At 40.4% G+C, this 23,010-nt stretch overlaps 1 long non-coding RNA gene across 1 annotated transcript in view; it reads left to right on the plus strand.

The window, feature by feature from the left end:
* The first annotated feature begins 17,828 nt into the window (after nt 1–17,828).
* LOC139739632 (uncharacterized) overlaps nt 17,829–23,010 on the plus strand; it is a 69,830-nt gene continuing 64,648 nt past the window's right edge. The window contains exon 1 of the long non-coding RNA XR_011711518.1: nt 17,829–18,961. This is a non-coding gene — a long non-coding RNA (uncharacterized lncRNA). The remainder of the gene's footprint in view (nt 18,962–23,010) is intronic.

A 23,010-nucleotide genomic window follows, 5' to 3' on the forward strand; every position in this document is an offset into this window, starting at 1 on the left:
GTTTATTCTGCTCGTTAGCACATTGAAGAGACTTGCATTATTGGTACACTTACGTGGAGGCCGTTCGTTTCAGACAGGACAGCCGTAATATCATGGAACGACTGCAATGTATTTCGTCAAGCTCTTCTGTTTTGTGAAGCTGTTCGATTCTAAATTACAAACAAATCTCGTCAACCCACTTCGGGTTTGACCTGCCTCGTTGAAACTCACGACCTTCCCGACGGCAAAAGTAGAAGTAGAATTATCTTCTCCATCATGGACAGTGCAGTCTTTGTGCTGCTAAAACTCATTCTTGGAAAGCTTTCGTGTGAAATTATTTAGACACGTCTGAGATTACAGACGGTCGGAGGGGGGGGGGGGGGATGGGATCACCGCCGTGAGCTAAGTGTATCATGTCATGCTTGTTTGAGATGAGATGGATTATTTTCAAATGTTTGTAAGCAAATCGGTTAATATCATGGAACGACTGCAATGTATTTCGTCAAGCTCTTCAGTCTTGTGAAGCTGTTCGATTCTAAACAAATCTCGCCAACCCACTTCGGGTTTGACCTGCCACTTTGAAACTCACGACCTTCCCGACGGCAGAAGTACACGTAGAATTATCTTCTCCATCATGAACAGTGCAGTCTTTGTGCTTGCTAAAACTTATTCTTGGAAAGCTTTCGTGTGAAATTATTTTCTCACGTCTGACCCCCTATTCAGACGCATGCCATTTTACACCAAAACTCGATAACGAAACGACGTATAAAGAATCATCGTATAGCCGACAGACCATTCAGACACTAATTTCGACCGTTTCTGGGAAACGTCGTATAGAATGATGTGCAGTTTCCCATGCACTGCACATGCTGTGGAGTCACCTTCCGTGCGCGCTCCCATCAAAGATAATATAAAGTTTTGGTACCTCAAAAGTTTCCCTGAATTTCCTTGTCTTAGTTTGTTGTGTTTCAGGTTAAAGTACCTTTCATATAACTAACACTGTTAGACTTACTCGCCCCAAAGTGCTCTCATGTCTTAGTAATCATGCAATTAACTGCGACCAGCAGCCCCATACGCATGGCGTAATGGGGCTTCGCATTGTAGCATTCAGGATCATGACAAACTTAGGTATCGCGGGTAAATATCAACTTAAAATCCAAAAATTTCTTCAATTTGAAGACTTACCAATTAAGTTGGAAGTATTGAAAACAGGCTTCGGGCAACGTTTGGTTCTGCCAATAGTCCCTTTCTGTTCGAATTGATGACTGAATGTGACTCGGTCGAGAGGACCTTGGGAGAGCTACATACACTCAATACTACGGCCAGCGCATGCGCACACATCACATGCACACAAATTTCAAATCCATGAACGGATAAGATGTTTGTGTGCGTTCCATACTCTTTATCCGGACCATCAATATCCTAAAATTACTGTGTCCAAGTTCCTTCCTTTGACATTTTGACTTTTCTTGATCCATAACTGCTAAAATATTATTATAAGGGCAAGAGGTCATACCGTCGAAAAGTAAGCAGAGGAAAATTAACAAAACGTTGACTTCTCACTGACAATGAATGATGAGTTCTGACACTTCCAATTCTGAATTTATGTCACTGATTTTTTTTCTTCAAATTCCTGAAATTCTTCCGTCGAGATGTTTTCATTGCAACTGATTGACAAATTGCCCTACATCGACGTAAATAAATAAGCACTGAATTGATCAGTGTTTTAGTAGTAGCCATGATAAAAAATCATGGGCGTACATACTCGAATCCTGCTCGAGTATGTACGCCCATGATTTTTTTTCTGTTGTTATTGGATGTTGTTGTTTGCACTCTTCTTTGTTTCTTTGTTAGCATATTATGTAAAAGAACTTTTATCACCTATACAGAACACAGCTGAATACGCGTTTTGAAGTGCCAGATCATGCTCTCTACATGAACTCCTCCCATACTTCCAAGCCGGCCATTCCTCGACTCAAGGAGCTTAGTCGACTCGACTCTCGCGGCATCAATTCGACCTACAGACGAAGATCCAATGTGTTCACTCTGCATGCTCTATATCTCAAAACGGAAGAGCTACTCTGGTCATACGCTCTGCATAGTCACTAATTAATTGCAATGAAAGGTCAAGCATATGCGGAAGATTGGATCAGTACCATTCAGTATGAGGGAGATGAAAGGGTTCGGAGTATGAATGAGGTAATGAGCGTGGCTCAACGCTACTGTGATAAAAAGACTCGTTAGTATGGGATTTATGGGACGGACCTATGTATGTGACAATTACACCAATTGCAATGATATGTGAAATGTATACTTTTGCTTTGTATGAAATTTCATCCGTTTTATTGTGTGGAAAATGATTGAATTTTATCACATTGAAATCAAATCAAGAAGATGGACTATGCAATGACTCATTTACTTTTTCGTTGATTCTTATCTTCTTTTTTTTTCATATGAGTGAGGAGAGATCCGTGGTTCAGGCATTGAACACATCTCATTAAGACCATCACTGTCACATAGTCTTATCTAGCCAGGGAAATAAGCACTATTTTGCGATGGCGACTAATGGACCATCATAATTACCCAGCACTGCCAAGCAGGCCTAAAACATGTGGGCCAAGACGAACAATGGAGGAAGGCTTATTATCCGAACAAGTGTGCATGCACCACACTGGATTCCATATCATGTTCACAACTATCTTAGAGCATGATGTCACCAGCTGATTTGAGAATATGGCACAAGTGTCCTCTCATTACAGTAATTGTCCCTCTCAATCTACCAGTATTCGGGTGAAACGTACAGACACGCTGTGCAATCTCAGCACACAGTATAGACGACATGCCACGGGACTGGGAGCACAAGGGCAGCCGACGTACTTCTGAATTGCCACTTCACCGAAAGGTATGTGTATTGGGAAACAATTACATGTATTACTCCAGCTACTCGGATTTTCATTGCTAGAGGCGAACAAGTATCGAACTCTGGAAGCCAAACCAGGTTCTCCTCGTTCACAGCAAACTGAAAAGACTCTGTTATGTATCATCATAAAATATTCTTTATCAAGTTTAGTAAGTCTTTAAGTGTTTCTCCGTGGTTAGGCCTACATAGTTAATGAGAAAACACCTAATTTTCGAGGAAAGAAAACACAAACGTTTTACGCTCAAAACACCAGATTTTCCAGTGTTGTTTACAACATAGCGCATGGCTTATAAAAGTAAATACGACGTCTCGCGATGTGAGCTAGCATTTCACAACTTTACTTTAAATGCGCTCCTACCTTTAAAGGACAAGTTCACCTTTATAAACATAAGGATTCAGAGAATGTACAATATTAGTAGAACACATCATTGAAAGTTTGAGGAAAATCAGACAATCCGTTCAAAAGTTATGAATTTTTGAAGTTTTTGTGCAGTACTCGCTGGATGAGAAGACTACTGCAGTGTATGAATAACTTAGATGTCACATGCGTACAACAATATAAGGAAAATATAAAGAGAATTTCACAAAATTCCATCTTTTGAAAAAAAGTACACATTCCTCTGACTCGTTACCGACAAATGTTATGGGTAATATTATTCCCCCTGCCTTAAGAAAGAGGCAAGTCAAGTGCTCTTTTATTATGCGAAAAAAGTGAAAATATGTTGAATTTTCTTTTACATTTTCTTTATACTGTTGTACGCATATGACTCACAAGCTGTAGTAGTCTCCTCATCCAGCGGTTCCAACACAAAAAATTAAAAAATTCATAACTTTTGCATCGATTGTCCAATTTTCCTCAAACTTTCACTGATGTGTTCTACTAATATTGTTGCATTTTCTCAATCCTTATGTTTATGAAGGTGAACTTGTCCTTTAACTTGCTCGGCAAAGGTGAGACACGCCGCGACATATCAACACGGCACTATAAAGGAGTACATCCGATATACATCACGTCTAGTATTTCTTTATGACATTGTGGCTCACCAATCACAAGGCAGGCTGGCTGCGCTAAATCTCCCAGTCCCCAAGGCAACGATACTGAGTGAAATTCCTATATATCTTAGTATTTACTTACGTCTTTTGATTAAAAAAAAAACTCTCGAGATTACAAGGCGTAAATCCCTATTGACACCATTCCAGTTATATGCAATGTCTGGATGGTTTTTATCCACAATGTACACCACACATGCACAGACTTTTCTCTCGTTTTAGACTCTTGAGTTTGTGTGTGTGTGTGTGTGTTGGGGGGGTGGGGGAGAGATGGGTGGGTGAACCGTGGGTGATTAGCAGTGGTACAACAGGCTACATTCGTCTTATTGCAGTGCGTACATTAGCAGTGAGACAGATGTCATTATACATGGTATAGTGATGATAACAAATATAATGAAATTGATAACAATGATCAGAATTAGTAATCATAATGATCAGCAGTCTTATTCAATTTCTATTTTCAATATGATCATTACGTCTAATTGTGATGAAACTGACAATGATGAAACCACTTGGATTTGAATATCGATCGTAACCAATGTTCAAAGACTTAATGTTGACAATAGTCTTTGGAAAGTCCTTGTTGGAATCCGCCCGCCCCTTCAATACACTCACTCATCTTCATCATCAAGTTCATGCAGAAGCAAAACAATTCTTATCGGTTTGTCATTTTCACACCTTCTGACCCACACATCCTTACGACCATGACAGTGATCGAATTCTCGTACTTAAGTAACCACGCTAGAAGTTTGAGAGGAGCAAAACTGCAGAGGAGGTGCCTTGCTTAGGACAATGAATATCAAGAAAAGTGTTTAAGAGGTAACACTTGTTCAATCTCCTTTGAAAGTGTTTGGATGCAGCGCACGATAGTAACCAACCATCCCATCCCCTCAAGGGCGTGTAACACTAACGCTCATTCATTCTTTCTTCCGAATTGGCTGACTATGAAGGACCTACAACCACGTTAGAGCTAAAACTCTGCATTATGTAAAACCACCAAAGCTCGATCTTACTTTATTCTCGAATTCAACATCACCCCGAACGTGGCAACTGCTCTAGCTGAAAGTCGTGGGTCAAAGAAAACCCGGAGCATGATCGGGCATATCGGAGAAGGCTTTGAAGACGGATGAAGTTCGCAATGTTAGAAATTCTTCTCGATTTAAACGAGAATCGAAACCTAAGGACAGAATCTTAACGATGGTAAAATGTGGGTAAAAGCCGAGTTAACAATAGAGGAACGTACTTACTTAACACATTCTCTACGGGATTCTGAAATCCGGACAGACCTTGCACGATACTGACTAGAATCAATAGGCAATGAGGTAACAAGGTTACGGCAATGTTTGAAAGTCAATGTCTATTTAACGTCATGTCCTACAGGTCTGGACGTGAAAAGAGTTCAAAAGGTTACTCGACTGTGACTATGGCGTCGTTTATAAACAATTCACTTCCCAGAGTCACTAATGCATTAAAACAAAATAATGGAAATTTAAAGGGAGGGTATGGTGGAGGTAAGTCGATTCAGCTTTTTTACTTTTTGCGAGATAGGCTACTGAAAATGTTACAGAGCAAACAATTCAAAGTTTATAAGATGAAAATCGGTTTTGAAATGGCTGATATATCCAAAACAAAGTAAAACAATGTGATCTAAATAAAAGGCAGGTCTCACCTTTTATGGTGATAGAATGACTTGTTCTGGATATCTCAGTAGGCCCATTTTCTTTTGTATTGTTTTCATATTGTATACTCTCAATGACCGATTATGTAATATGAAAATTCACAACATTGCTGTTTATTGTATATTAGAGAGAATAGAACTGACGATTCCTCTGTTGAGTTGTGTCTTCTATTTTGCACAGTTTGTATCTATTTTACTATATCTGGAGAAAAAAAAGTACAGAATTAAACCAAATCAAACAAAACTAAGAGAACATGAGACTGATTTTGTTTAGTCTTCGATTTCTTGTCAAACACTGAATAACCACCGAGTCGCGTGTTTTGACTGACAAAACGACAAAACAGGGGCCGCGCAACAGGGGTGGGGGGTGGGCTGGGGGCTGCAGCCCCCCCCCCCCCCCCCACTGTTGGTTCGTGACAAAAAAGAGAGAGAAAAAAAAGGGGGGAAATCGGGGAAAAAATCACAACGCCCACTTTAAAAATTTGAATTTCCTAAGATTCCGCCCTTACATAAAGTTCCTGTCTAAGCACCACACTTACATTCCGAAAAATCAATAGTTCCCTCATGTAGGCCTATAAGGAAAATATCCCCTTTTAATCAACCCTTTCTTCTCTCAGTTCCCCCGATCATTTTTTTTTTTGGGGGGGGGGGACAATTTCCCGAATATTCCATCAAATATGCGTATATAAACGAGATATCTCAATTTTAACTCTAAAAAGGCAAAAGCTCCCTCGTACGGGAAGGGTGGGGATAGCACTCTCCCATGCTTTCTCCCAGTTTGCCCCGCCCTGTGCATAGAAGTAGACTATGGCTATACATACCTATAGACTTTTAGTTCTCCAAATACAGTATACAGGTGCCACAAAATGTGTGCACCAAAACGTTTAACTGCAATTAGAAAATACAGAATCTCCCTCATGTAGGAGGGGGAATAGCCCTGGCTTATCCCCTCCCACATCCTCCTGCTATGTCTCCTTCCACAGACTTGCACTTCTCTAATAGACCAATTTCCAGATATTCCAACAGAAAAGTGCCCAAGTTGAATTTCAGTTCTAAATGAAAAAAAAAAGCTCCCTCGAATATGGGAGGGATATCTTGCCACCCTCCCATTGATTCGTCTCCTCTATAGTATAGTATTATTTGGGGAATGACAATTTCCGAATTTCCCACAAAAAAGTGCTTCAGATCGCTTTATTTCAATTTTAAAAACGCAAAAGCTCCGTCGATAGGGAGGGGCAACAACTCCCACACCCTCCCTTAGCTCTACCTCATTAGACTTTATACAAACACAGAGATGATGCACACTCAGAATAAGAGCTAAATTCCGTGATTTTGCTATTAACACTTCCCTGAAAAAAAAAACGCCCGAATTTTTTTCCATTATTATCATTTTTTTTTGGGGGGGGGGGGAGCTACAAAAAATTCCAAGTACTGCACCAAAAGTTTACACCAGATCGCAGCATTTCAGGTCTGAAAATGTAAAGTTATCTTCGCGTGGGAGGAGAAATATCCCTTATGTACACCCTCGTGTGCACGCCTTTTACCGACAGCGTTCATGAAATTCATTGTAAGAATTAATGCAAGAAGTTTATTTGAATGCAACCACTTTAAAGGCAAATTGTTCAATAATAATCCACATCAAACATCCTGCTACCTTAAACAGGTGGGGCCGTTTCAAGTCGATAAAGCACGCAAAAACATGCATCAAATTGCACCATTTACAACATCAAAATGCAAAAAGTTCTCACCCATCGTGGGAGGGGGGCACCGCCTCTCACTCCCTCCCCCTCTGGCTCTCTCCGCTCGGGCTCGGTCGCTTCGATCCCTCGCATAGTAACCGCCCCCCCCCCCCCCCCCCCCCCCCCCCCCCCGATCATATCCTGGCTACGCCGCGCCGGTGCGTCTAAGCGGGGGGGGGGGGGGGGGGGGGTGCCTTGACCATGACACCCCGGTGTCCGGCAGCCCCCCCCCCCCCCCCCCCCCCCCCCCCCCCACACACACACACACACACTGAAAAACGTTCCGCGGGCCCTGCAAAACTTATACGAGTTTGTAAATATGATAACCCACAAAAGCGAAATTTGTAGCAGCTCTTGAGTGTCTGTGGCAAGACCTTGTGGTCGACAGCTCAACAATACTTATTGTATCACCCGTAAATGGATAAAAATAGAAGTGAATGCATCCACGAAAGTATATCACGACGATTAGCCGAATAGTCTGACTCGCAAATTACTCACAATGGAAACTGCCAGCAGCATTCACAGGTTTGTAGGATTGAAAAGCAGACAATGAGGAAACCTGAATTGAGCTCAAGAGTTCTGATTTGAATGTATTCCTGTCCATCATGATTGGTAAATGCAAGGTGAACAACCAAAACAAACTTACGGCATTGCCTTTATACCATTTATAGCATACATAATCTCCACACTGCATGTATGTTTACCGGTTTTTGGTGCAAACGTCGTATTCGGATGTCTCAACCATGGCGCTATAATACATACAACTTGTTGGAGCTCCATGGCCAAGCTGTAAAGCCTTGAAAACGGGAGTACAAGAGAGTACTGTGTCACCTCGCAGGATGGTTGAGACTGCACACAATTTGGACAGAATTTAGGGTATAAATGATAACGCAGTGACATCCATTGCTTTGACAGCTGTTCCTCCCACCTCGAGTCTCTGTCACGCATCTGATACGAATCTCCTCATTGTCATCCTCCTCAGCAAGCGGGCGTGCTTCTGGGATTCTGATCCTATCATCTTTACTATTTACTTGTAATCGTACTGTACGATCTATCAATAGTTTAAAACGGCGGCGGTCCAAAACAGTGAAGTAGATAAATCTATTCATGAACTCTGCAATCCACAGGACACTTAATTTGGTCTTTGACGTGAACACATCATTCGGTGGTGTTTTTTTTTTTTTCAAGTTCATACGATGATTATGTACAAATTATGTACAAAAATTAAGATAGATAATTGCGTTCCGGGAGACAGATGGCCCATCGCACTTTTTGTGTCTCTGTCACAGCGGGTAGGTGAAGTGAGAATCATGACTCTGAATCAAGGCCTTTAATGGCTGCTGTCCCATTTTTCTCCTTCCCTTCCCCTCCCTCTCCATTTTGGGTTTCCGCCTTTGCCTTGCGATAATATAGTTCTTCCTTTCACTATCTCCTGTCTACAGAAATGCATATTATCAATGTATCCGTTCTTCCTTGTTTAGACTGTGATTACACCCGTTTGTGTTTCACTCAAATACAATAAAGTGCATTAGAAAACCGTGTACATACCTTTTACTGGAAGAGAACGTATATATTTCCGTCTTAATATCCAAGAATTCTCAAGTCTTGTTCATTATTGTCAGGTAATAATACTTCCTCAAAGCTCGGTTGACGCGTTGGTGCTTTTCAACGATCATATGCATATCTCGTGAATGCATCAGAGTAGCTATATTCCTCCTATGTTCTCGCAGAGAAACACTCCTCCTATCACACGCAGGGGTCTGCCCGCAAGTGAAGCTTGTGGTCGACGTCGAACGGTGTAGAGCCGTGGCTATTTTTGCCCACGGGAATTCAAGTGCGCTATAGTTTCCTTTGAACGAACACTCGCTGACTTGCGCTGCCTGTCGCAACAAGCACGCGTGGAGTCTCGATGAGGCAATCCTATGACAGCAGACGACGAGGCGCGCCGCCCGTACGTCCCCGAAGCAACCAATGGCCCACTCTCTCACGTTGCCATGTCAATCGTGACTGTCCCTCTTGCGCGTGTATGGCAGTCATCGGGGAGCCCGGTGTGTTCTATTACGGTTCATGTACCTGCATGTCACACAGCCACCACGGAAATCGAAGGATTATGGATATAGAATAAACATTTAATTCTTTATTGAGAAAGACAGCGGCCGATTCCCGGACCTCGTTAAACGTGATGTATCGCTAGTGACTCAATTTGCGTGGCGGTATAATACTATTATCAGCAAAGATGGAATGTAAGATGTTTGTTTTTACACGACAACTGTATCGACTTGTGTGTGTGTGTGTGTGGGTGGGTGTGTGTGTGTATGTGTGTGTGTGTGTGAATGTGTGTGTGTGTGCGTGTGCGTGTGTGTGTGTGTGTGTGTATGCGTGTGTGTGTGTGTGTGTGTGTGCGTGTGTGTGTGTGAATAAAGCTGTTGAATGACAGGAAAAGAGACTTGCAATGTGTATCAAGGTATTAAGGTGTAGTAGGGTATTTCTCACTCACCACTCCTAAATCTGCAGGTCAGCTTGCTTTGTCCCTTATTTTTCAGCACTGTTCATTTTCATCCTATTTTTTGTTTTGTTTAATTGCTCGACATTTCTTGATTCTGTGGATTGTTTGAGAGCTAAACCCAATGTAGTGCATTCTCTATCAATTACTGTCGCGGAAGCCGAGACTGGGAGTTGCAGCCCCTCTCATCACACACATGTTTGACTAGAAAAATGGCGTAAAAAGTTAGTTTTGGTAAGTAAACAATAAAACAAACAAAGAAAACGAATTCAAATCTACTAAATTATGTAGGTAGCCTACAACCATATGAAGAAAGTATAAAGAGAATTCAACATATCTTCATATTTCTAGTAAAATGAAAGAGCGCTTGACTTACCTCTTTTTCACAGCAGGGAGAACAATATCCCCATATGTCAATAACAAGTCGATGGAATATAAGGGGGGGGGGGCTCACCGGTGCCCCTTGAACCCCCTCCACATACACACACACTCACACACACACACATACACACACACACGCACACACACACACACACACACACACACACACACACACACACACACACACGTATAGTCCTATGGGCCTGCTATTGTTTGATCACAGAGCTATAGGACCTACTTTTAGTAGTTCGATTGCATGTATTACTGTACAATAACTTGCATTCCTTCTTTAGAGAAAGTAACATCTTTCATGGATAATGGAGGAACATTCTTTATACTTCACTGCCAGGGATTATTGTGAAAAGTGAATTTTCACCAGTGGCAACAGTGCTGAAATTTCAATATAATGTAGTGAGTAGTGTTCAACCGATGCATGGCATAACATCTTTGTTTATGAAGCTCCACAAAATTGCAGTGTTTTAGCACATCATCTTCTGTGAATAAGGACGTCAATAATGTCACATGACCAATGCAGTCATTACGTTTTCAGATGACCATGGGTTATTTTATTTTATTTTATTTTATCTATTTTTTTTTTTTGCTAGTGGATTGACATTGTTTGGAATAATAAAGCAGACTGGTCCCACTACAGGCGGTGCAGCTGGAAGATGACAAAGATATTCAAAGCTTTCACTATCATTTTCAATTCTTTGGCCTTCATTCATTCATTCATTCATTCATTCATTCATTCATTCAATCATTCATCCATTTCATTTCATTTCATTTATTTTGACTTCCAACAAAAATGGAGTTACAGTAAAACATTTACCTATACGCAACACAAGCTATGCGAAATCGATACAACATTGCATTAAAGGAAAACACTGCTGGGAATAGAAACTTGATTCTATCTGTGCTGCGAACTGTATGACTGTACCCAAACAAGAGATTTTGGAAATGGAGGGGGCTGCTGTCAAAGCAGATGATCACATGAGTTGGCTCAGTCGGTAGCGCGTCTGCCTCCAGATCCAAAGGACCCGGGTTCGATTCCCGAGTCATGTTGATTGCAATCATACCGTCCCCTCTAAATAAGAGGCAAAACACTCTGTCCCTGATAGGACACAAAATGGAGGTCCCATGTGTGAAAGTCACAACTCATGCACGTTAAAGATCCCACTTCATTTATTCATCGCAAAGAGCAGGGTGTGTAACAAAAGGGAACGTATAATATAGTTTTGGTCAATATGTTGGTTGAGACTTATCTTCAGGTTTATGACACTTTTGGTGAGATAATGAGAAACCTCTTATGAAGTATGAAAGAGCATGTAATTCCAAGAAGGATTCAACGTTTATTTGATGAAAATTGGTCTTAAAATGGCTGAGATATACGAAAAAAGCAGTTCTAATAAAATTGACAGGCCACGGCTTTTATTAGGATCTCTTTGTTTTACCTTGTTTTTGGATATCTCAGTAATTTCAAAACCGATTTTCATCAAACAAACTTTGATTCCCCTTAGAATTGTGTGCTCTTTAACATTTTATACAGTGGTTTCTAAATATCCCGCAAAACGTTACAAGCTGAATCCTCACCTCAACCAGTCCCGCCTAAGTTCCAACTGGACCGCATGGAAGACCAGCTATAGTGTATATAGTATGAATATGGGCTATCTTCTTAGATGGAAAATTAAACAAAGCAAAAAAAAAAAAATAACTGAGTGAGAAGCTGCAGATCAAGAACCTTAATCTTTACCTTCCATCGGCAAAGTGCGTGGTACAAGTTCAAGTTCAAGATTATTTTTTCCATCTAAAACATGATTACTAACATATAGGCACAATGTACATGAACGTAAAGAAATATTAACGTAAGTAATCAATGAAAAAAGAGGTTACATTATACTTTTGATGGGGATTGCAGAAAGAGGCATTTTTCTTTACATGTGCACTGTTTAAACCTTCCTCTCTTCCTTTCTCTCGATGGAAGCGAGTAATATCTCCACGCACTCAACACTATACTACAATGTATATAAAAATGGTGGGTTTCCATTATGAGAACTGTACCGTCATATCGCTAATAATGCTTTGACTGAGTGTCGAGTGAATTGTCAATTTAAGTCACAATAAGCCAGTCTAAGTTCCCCGTCAAGTTTGGCAAACAAGGGCTATCATGTATCACATGTTATATTTCAGTCTGTCCAAGAGCAGACTGTGTAAAAATCTGGCTCGAAGTACAAACGGGTGTATGAACTGTGCAAACTGAAACTTACCTTGAATTCTTTGAATACACAAAAGGCGTCCTTAGATTTACGTGACATACAAGTGATCATGAATCGACCTTTATTTGACATGTTTGACCTCGTTAGCATTGCAAACTGGAACCATGGAGGTGGAACTGGAACGGAGTGACTTCTATTTGACTGTTCAGATCGTCGTAGACCCTTTGAAGGTGGCCTGCTAGTCAGGGGAATGTCATTTTAGTCCTCGCAGACACATAAATCGAAAGTGGACAGCTTGTATACACTGTAGTTTACTTGTTTTTGTAAGAGGTGTTACAGTTTGAGTTTTCGTTTCGTTTTTTAATGTTGCTCTGAATTTAAAGTGCAGCAAACAAGAAAAGAAAAAAGAAAGAAAGCAGTCATCCTCCAAGATAGAATGAAAGTATACATTGCGATTTCAGGAAATACACATTTTCTCTACTTAGCATTCAAACCACAAAAGAATACGACAATACAGTCGTACGCAAATCTCTCAGACAGCATGGTATTTTGCATGTTTGTCAAAATGTCTTTTCTATAATGATGCTCTTAAATTCTAAACGATCTTGACTTTCTTGGTTTCAGTTCGAGTGATCAAATGTTTTGATGAGTGGCGGTGATCTACAATAGAGAATTTTTTTACCTCCGGAAATTATTTTACGATTCCTTCGACTGCCGTGATAACCTATTTCAGTTGGGCGCGATCATGTTTCGTGAATAGACCATTGTTTATTGCCAGTATGTACTCCACTGATTTCTACAGTACATGTACAGATGACTATAATATCTGGGGTAGGAGATGCACGATCAGAAATGAAGCACTCATATTTCCCTTGTAAATACAGTCAATCCTACCTTAGCGGCAGTCTGTCTATAGCGGCCACCTGCTGTATGCTGCCACTGAACCCCCTCCCCCGATTAGTCTTGTTAAAGACCCTTTGCATAGCGGCCACCTGTCCAACGCGGCCAGCGGCCACAATTTTTCCCCGCGGTAGATTTTAACCTGTCTATAAGATTATAATAGCGGTCATAGAATCACACGGAGCCACAGCCGAGCCGACAATTCAGGCATTATTTTGTCAGGCGCCACTCCTGCATTCATCACTCATTTAGTTATAATAATGCACTAGTGTGAAGCTTTCTTCACGACTGTATTATTTATGCTACTGTGCAACAACTTGATCAACACCGGCATTGTTAAATGCATGAAACACACGTGTGCATATGTATATAAACACATATGTACATGTAAGTAGTTATAGATGTATACAACGATGATACATTTGCATGTAGACAATGCACACAAAAGTCGGCCACCTTTCTATAACGGCCACTATTTCGCCTTCCGTGGATGGCCGCTATAGACAGGCTTGACTGTATATAACTTAATTACATTTTTTTCAACGTTAAAACTAATTTTCTCCAACAATTATGGCAAAAACTCTCATGAATTTAAGTAATCATTTTTCCCAGTACTTTTGTTGGTTCTTTCATTGCACAACCCTCTACATATACCTTGTATAGTATCACCATCGTGCCAAGTCAACAGTCCAGCACGCTGAAATTTGCTCAGCTGAGCGAATATTTCTAGGTTGTCCTAAAATGAGGTTAACCTTTAAAGGGGAAGGCTAGTAACTGATCAGTGGGAATCAGTGGAAATGCTGGGAGATGATTGTTCCAATCCTTATGGGATTCATTCAAGAGTTCATTGTATATCTATTGTTGTGTGAAAATGATTTGCTTCAGAACGGTCTCATATTCAAGACTAGTAATGTGCAGATTAATGCTCCGTCACTGACCAGGGACGCTAACCTGGAAGCATTAAACTGCACATTACTTGAATATGAGACCATTCTGAAGCAAATCATTTTCACACAACAATAGATATACAATGAACTCTTGAATAAATCCCATAAGGATTGGAACAATCATCTCCCAGCATTTCCACTGATTCCCACTGATCAGTTACTACCCTTCCCCTCTAAGTATCCTGAAATGTTCTGAACAGCGTTGACTCCCTTTGTCTAAAATCATCTTCATTTTGTGGCACTTCATGGGCAGACAGGGACCTGTGTTTCACTTAAACACTAATTAAAATGAACGCAAACTACTTTTACCACTCGTAAGAGTGAGTTCATGACAGAGGGACTGAAAAGGTGGTTCTATTGGAATAATGGGTGATGTTTTTTATTCCGAAGGTTCGTCAGTCCAAAAATGAAATACGGTTCGTTATTCCGAAGGTCCGTTATTCCGAAACACACACATTCTTTATGTATACCTAGATGTTCATTAATCTAAAAATTTAATAGAGTTCGTTTATCCGAACATTTGTCGCGTTATTCGAAGGTTTATTCCAAAGGTTCCATATAGTTAATCAAAAAAAAAAAGAAGAATAATGTTCGTATTTCGCTGCTTCGTTAATCCGAAAATGAGAAAAAAAGAGTGCTTATACTAGTGAACCTTCGAAATTACGAACTTTATGTCATTTTCTGATTAACGGACTGTAACCGGAATGATAATGAGTACATCGTATATAAACACTTATCTTTTCACCCTCAATCATTGTCTTTTAGACATGGCATATCTTATGTTATATGCAATAAGCCCTCAAAATCACTTGCCAATGCCCTAGGAAGCCTAAATATACAAACGAGTAAATGCTAAGAGCCTATACGACGCATTTCACTGCATGCTGTGTCAGCAATGGCCGTATTTGGCACAATGAATAAAATATGATGTTTATATTGCGTGAATTTGTACAGTAGCTAAAACAAACAAACAAACAAACAAACTGTGTAGTCTTGCTGGGTTCTCAGCATCACACATGTGATCTTTGGCATAAGCGCTACGGATCAAAGTATTCATATCATAGTATTGTTTCTCGTAGACGCCGCATATGAGCTATCTATCTATCTACGAGTATCTATCCATCTATCTATCTATCTATCTATCTATCTATCTATCTATCTACCTATTTATCTATCTGTCTATCTATCTATCTATTTATCTATCTATTTATATGTATGTATGTATACATATAATTTCAATTTAGATTTATTTCTGCAACTTCCTTTTTTTAAGAATACAATGTACAAACGAAAATACAGTAGCAATTTTGGTTACATAATATTTTCTAAGGAAGATCAAGTGTTCAAACAAAATCTATCAATCTTTTAGAGGTAAAATACATTAAATTATTGCATTTTCACTTTCATGTCGTGTTCAGCGTTGCAAGGGCCGTCACAATCAAAGTACGTATTGATGTTTGACGAGATTACAAACCCTTCCTGACAGAGCCACTGGAAAACTATTCTGAATGATTTACTCGCATATTCTATAATACATACCATCATGGACCGTACCACTAGGGTCCATGATACCATTTATGATATTAATAATGTTATGATATAATATATCAATTTATAAAGAACAAAACCTATAGACATGATTATGTTCTTTTGCCCTGCAAAAACTCCTGATGTACTTGATGATAATAGACAGTTAAAGGGAACGTAAACCCAAAGAGCAATGTGGATTGAGTGAAAGCAGTAATATTAGTAGAACACATCAGTGAAAGTTTGAGGAAAATTGGGCAATCGATGCAAAAGTTATGAATTTTTTAAGTTTTGGCGTTGGAACTGCTGGGTAAGGAGACTACTGTGGAGGTTATGACGTATGAGTGGACTACAATATAAAGAAAATATAAAGGGAATTCAATAAAAATTCATTTTTCATGAAAATTACATACTCAATCAACTTGATACTGACATATGTTAGGGGTAGCACTTATTCCCCCTGCTTTCTAAGAGCGGCTAGTCAAGTACTCTTTCATTTTGCTAGAAAAGTGAATTTTTGTGGAATTCCTTTTATATTTTCTTTATATTATTGTCCACTCATACGTCATAACCTCTAGTAGTCTCCTCATCCAGCGGTTCCAGCACCAAAACTTTAGAAATTCATAACTTTTGCATCGATTGTCCGATTTTCCTCAAACTTTCACTGATGTGTTCTACTAATGTTACTGCTTTTACTCGATCCACATTGCTCTTTGGGTAAAGTTGTGTTTTGAGTCGTGATTTAAAGACTGCTACAGTTGGGGATTTCCTGTCTTCTATTATGGTAGGTCATTCCACAGTTTGGGAGCTGCACAGGCAAATGCTCGGTCTCAAAATGTTATTTTTGATATTTTTTATATATTATTTGTTATTTTAAGATATAGATATCCGATCAGATAACACCCACTCTTGATCAATCAGTGCGGCGATCCCTGACTCCACTTGATTCTTCCAAACTGAAATCCAAATCAGAAGTGTTGGCAGTCAGTGCTTGATATTATCAACAAGCAATAACAAGTAGATCACGTAAATTTTATATTTCAGAAGTCAATTAAATCTCCAGCTGAAAAGCAAAGAAAAATAGATATTGTTATATGTGATTTCGGCAAATCAACTAGCGAAGAATGAAAAAAGACTGATGATCAAAAAAAAAAAAGATTACAAGGTCTTAAAAGTCTTTTGTATGACAGGAACACAAATACCTTGTAAAAATCCCTATGTACATGTACTTCTAAGCACGGATGCTATTGCTACAACAAGTTCTCTGCTTTTATAGAGCGGGGAGGACGAAAAAGTGAAAGGTAGTCACAACAGTCGACTGGTCTAAATCTGACATTGGACGACCCAATTCACATATCGAAAGGAAGCTTGCGTTGTGCTTCAATATTCTATGCAGTGTAATATTCATATTTTCAGGACCAATCAGTCTAGACGTTCGCCATATGCTTATGAGATATTGATTTGAAAAGACCCCAAACTTGTCGTAACGACTTGTCGTAAACAGATTATGAAAATCTATCCCAAAAATGTATAATTCCTGACAAAAGAAAATTTATGATGATCATCTCAATTGCCATTAGGATGCGGCGTTTTTCTTTTCTGCTCATTTAGTCCTATTTTGATAAAAATTTAAATGCAAAAGGAGTGTTTTTCACACTGGAGGGTTTTGACAGGGCTGTTTTCACATCAAATCATTAGGAGGGTGCGAACGAACCAGCGCATGAGCATACACAATGATGCGTCTATTTAGGATGAGAATGGATAGACACTCTGACGACGACAAGCATGATATGATCGTCTATGCGACGCGTACTCCCATGATGTTACCCATGAGGAGGTAAACTATGTTCTAGGATTAATTTATCAGAGCGCCACCTCTTGATCAAAAAGTGACGAATGCTTTGTCCAATCGCGTGTGTCGCTGCGCCCGGGATTCCTTCGACTGCGGTCTATTCACATTCACTTTTGCACGGCGGCTTAGCAACATCGACAGGCAGGTTCTTCTGGTATCCTGTCAACCGTTACGACCACTTAAGTTCTTGTTAGTAGTGCATTTCTGTCTGGTTCGTGTTCTATGACTTTCAGCTTGAGAGGGAAGGTTTAGGAGCACTTCCGCCAGTACAGCGCCATCATTTCATATCGTCATTTCCAGTTTGTAGCTATCAGGAAACATTCATGACAGTGGAAAGGAGGTGGATGTGGTTGGCCCATCCTGAAATACTCATGTACCAAAATTCCTATTTCAAGAAGAGTACATCCTGCAAAACTTAACCTTCTAAAACACGCTCCGATGAACGAAGTACATGGGCGTGGGACCTAATTTACCATTACAGATTGGAACAAGCCTGAGCTTCTATTGAAAATTTCACTTTGAACAGCCAATGTCATCGTGGGACGCAAAACATTTCGGAACAGCGAGTAAGGTGCCTATCTGGCATGTGACATAGCAAGAGATATTGGATACTCTGCGAAATACTCGTGTCACTTCGAATTTGTCCCGTGGCCGACTGACTGTCGAATTGAGAGCTGAGAAACGAACGAGTTTGCTCTCGAAGGAAAGAGCTGTCAGGCTTGCAGCAATCTCCGGGGACCAGGGATCCGTTTACTATCCCATCACTGAGGAACAACTTGCTCTATCTCTCGAACACCGAGATGTTATTGAAGTCTTCTTGATGTGGAGCCCTCCTACGTGCCTGACACGAGAGGAACAATAGGAGAAAGAAGTCCTTCTAAAGTTGTAATCTGTAGGGGGTTATTCGTGTTCGCTTTACATTCTCATTTCCTTTAGATAGAAAATGGTATGACATAATATATCTTCCTTTCATCCGGCGCTCATACTAGACATTATCCCTCATTTGTATGGAATAAGGACGTACATTTTGTTCTGTTCCTTGGGAAACGGAAAATTGGAGCAAGTAACAATCGGAAAGCTTTGTTTCATATCCAATTGAAAACCTCACCCCGATCAAAAGAAGAAAGTGACATCCGCCACGTTCAGTCAAGTTTTTGAGACCGTGGAGACAGAGAAGTGTCATCATGACGGGTTCGAACAAACAGTCACCAGTTAAAATGCAGCGTGACATTCGTTTCACCATCCTAGGACAAAGAGGGGTAGGCAAGTCAGGTAAGAAAGTCACTTTTTGCATGCCATTGCACCATGTGTTCCCAAAAATTCTTGAGTCAGGTGTAAGTGATATAGCAATCATGTGAATCCGTAAACCATCTCGGTCTGGCCTCGTTTAACCCCATCATGGCATCATTAAAACCATTGATCTGTGGATGTCTTTGTTTAAAGGATTACCGTTGACTCAGTGCATACTGTCATTCGCGGTATCAGCAAAATTAGCGGGGTTAACTTCGTTTCCTGATCTAACTCTATGGCAGAAATCCATATGTATGCAGGCTTCCTCCCCCCCCCCCCCCTCCAGTGACAAGTGGCACCTCACTAATATTCATGTAATAAGATTAGAGATCATCAAGTGCGGAGTACACTTGAAAGTCAAATTTCAATATGGTGCCGAAATATAGAGCAAGTATTCTCAGAATTCAATTCCTGAGGCCCTGGTGGAATATTGTTTCCCACTCCACTCTCGGTTTGCGAATTCTCGAGCGATTATACCAGCATAGTGTGAGATGAACCATGGGTTGCGCTTTTGTTATGTCGGGTGTCTAAACTCTGTTATCCAAGTCGCAAGTAGGTGTGACGGCATTGTGTCGTCATGGTCGCGCGACGCAGAATGAAGTTCCAAATCCTTGCGATAAACACTTTTGTCTCGAGCCGTCATCCGCGACTCGGTGTATCAGCCTCAAACCACCGAAATGCTTAGAGAGAAGACTCATTCACTTCTCATTATCCTCCGCACCAGTAAGGTGTGAAACCAAAGAAAGCAAGCCTTTCGTCGTGGTTGAAAGTTCTCGCCCATTGAGAAGCGATTTCAGTCGCTATTCCTGCCAAACCCTCCGAGGAGAAGAATCCTCGCGTGGCTGCTGTGTATTGCGATTGTTACTCGACTCATTTCAGTGTTCAACCTCTATCTCACATCTATATATGTAAATCTAACCTGCAATGGTTCATTCGCAGTATTAAAGGTCAGCGTCAGCGTTCTTTGTCTTTGTCTTTTAATCATGGATATTTTCCATTCTATTTCACACGTGTCCACCAGTGCCCCTTTTTAGAGATATGTTTGGGTTAAACAATGACCTGTAATAGTATACAAAATCTATTAGTGGAAAATTGAGCTAATCATATACGGATATGTCTGGTCAGTTATCTTTTGTTTGAGTATACAGAGTGTTGTTAGTATTACGTAAACACTATAGGTTAGCACGTGTTCTGGAGTTTATAAAAGTGCCTGTGATGGAAATTGTCGAATAGCATTTTGTCAAAAGCTGGATAGTCATCGAATGAAAATATCTTGAAGCTGAATTTATCTGAATTAAGGACTGAATTCTTTGTAAATGATATTTAGCTAATTAGAGTAGGTCTCCCTATACCATATCTGCGAAAGATTTAGCGAAATAGGAACTGCATCAACAAATTGAAATCACACAACATTATGCCGGACTAGGACCTTGTGACTGGACTTGATGATAACTTCGCATCCAGTGTTGTGGGGGAGGGGAACGAAAATAGTCCAAGAGCATGATTATATTTCTGGATTTGTAGAGAGAACATCTTCCGTTGTGTTGGAGGAAGTGTTATAACACGTCATCCTGAATGCGCGTCAAACAGAAGTCATGAAGAATGTATATGCCTTTCGGAAGAATGTAAAGTTAGAAAATGTTTTACCCTAACCGAAGTAGTCATGTGATCCCAGGGACGTCACAAATCATAATTACGCTCAAGATAACCCTCTGGCGAGCCTGGAGCACGTTATGTGAGATGACCCACCAACATGCAAATTACCGTGGTTATTTCCGACAGTCAAATTAAGAAATAAGATGTCTGATTAATTTTTTGTTTCTGCCGTTTTATATGGTCTTATTTTTCTGCCGAGAATAATTATTTGTATCATAATTGCCATTTCTTTTATGGGGGTACATGACTGATGTGGAAGAAATCCAATCCATCATTTATCATTTAGAAGTCGTTCCAATTAATATTCACTTTTTGACAGAAAATAATTCATCATGGAGATTATTGTCACATAAATGACCATCACCATATTTTCAGCTCATAAACACATTGATCTTACTATTTTTGAATGAAACTAGCTCAGTGGAACTGATCCAGCAGAAATTTCAGAAGTGCTGCCGACATTTATCACAAGATTTTTGTCTTCCTTTGAACATTTATGATGAGTTAATTTCCCGGGAATGGTGATGCTTGTTTTCTAATTTAAAATCATGACGGGTGGTGGTTTCTCGATGCTATCCACACCCAAACACCTAGACGTGAGATCACGTTCTATTGCCATCATTCAAACTCTGTGTGTTGAGTCATCCCTGACTCGAAGCGAGCGGATGACGGGGGTTTCACATTCCTAATTGCCATTGCCAAGACTTTTTGGACTCGGGATACTGGATGGGATGGAGACCTGGGAGGACTTAACACAAGCCAAGTCATGGACTAGAGGAAGGAAATTATTTGCCGCAACACCCCCTTGCGATTAGCGTGTATAATTAGCGCACTCCTGATGACATGATTGTACTTTGTTATCATGTATACAGAGTGTTTGGGCGTGGATTGGGCTGTGAGCCCTGACACACGATCACGACTCTGTCATAACTGCCACCATGCCCGTCTTGCTAATCACTTTCTATCGAGGCAGCTTCACTATGCGATTGAGACCTCCTCAGTCTCAACTATGGCTATATTCAAATGGCGACTTTAGTCTTTATGATGTCGCGATTAAGTGGCCTATTGACAGAAATTTAATTCATAGTCCCAACGGGTGTAGTGATTTTATATAATGGATGGTCTTATTTTGGTTTTTTATTTTTTATTGCAGGTTATAGGGAGCAAAGACGGATGAATCTACCCCTAGCAAGCTTTCCAAATCTTCGCTAAAACTCATCCGCAGATGTCGTTTTCGACGACATCAATTTTATCAAATTTGAAGCTCATACTACTGGTACCATACACATTTAGTGCAAAACGGGGAAACGTCTGTGCATTAGTATTTGCAGTAGTATAGCACAAAGCATAGAAAATCATAGTATTGTACCGTTTTTACCGAGTCTCACGTTAATTGCAACTCCTGTGAATCGAATTCCGACACTTTTTTTTAAGAGGGTTGATAGTAAAAAACGGATATAATGAAATGTCCGGCAGAGGAGAGTGGGATACGAGACCAGTTTCATCACGTCAGGTGTCCCGTTGTATCAAAAGATATAATCGATTATAAATATCCTTACCACACAGACTGCCGAAGACTTATGATAGAAATCAAATAATCACTCTTCATAAAACAGGTCCCAGAACTGATAATAGTTTTCCTTCAATCAGCGGTTGTAGGTGAGCCACATCGGTAGTTATTGAATATGTCTTTGTAAAGATAAAAACCTGAGATTCCCATTTAAATGCGACATTGCGACCGTGAATCATGTGCGACGCAGATATGTCATGACTCACTATTTTCTTTTTCATCGTATACTACATTGAGCCTTCAGTGCATTTCGGATGTGGGATCCCACAAGGCAGTCCACATGATGGCTTCGAAGGCAGTGGAGACGCGAGGAAGGGGGGGGGGGGTGCCAATAGAGACTTAAGTAGAGAGTATGGACTCGCCGTCGTCTATCTAATCCAAACAAGCAGACAGTTACAGCCAATTTCAACACGAGTACCTCTTAACATGAGCTGCTTTCGCTCTACACTTGTACTTGACCGTGATATGCTGACTCGCCCAATCACCATGTAATAACCGCCCCTCCGCATCAATCTCACAGTACGCATGCTCGATGAAGTGAACGTAGAGAGAGTGTGAATGGCTAGCGTTTCAGATGTATGAAGTGAGGATTAATGAAAAGAAATAAATCATGCTATCGTGCGCCGTTCTTTCATCAACACAAAATTGGTGAGTCATCGCATAAAGGATTTAAGAAGCGGGCAGACAGATAATGGGAAATCCCCTCAGTGCACCTGGTTGCCATACAGGAGAAATCCACATCACAGGACAGAATTTCAACACGCTTCTATAGGAGGACATTACGTTTACAAAGCTCAGTACCTTA

The sequence above is a fragment of the Diadema antillarum genome, unplaced genomic scaffold (assembly GCF_040938485.1).
Source record: "Diadema antillarum isolate AM-2024a unplaced genomic scaffold, OU_Dant_1.0 seq00000809_RagTag, whole genome shotgun sequence".
NCBI classification, from domain to species: Eukaryota; Metazoa; Echinodermata; class Echinoidea; order Diadematoida; family Diadematidae; genus Diadema; species Diadema antillarum.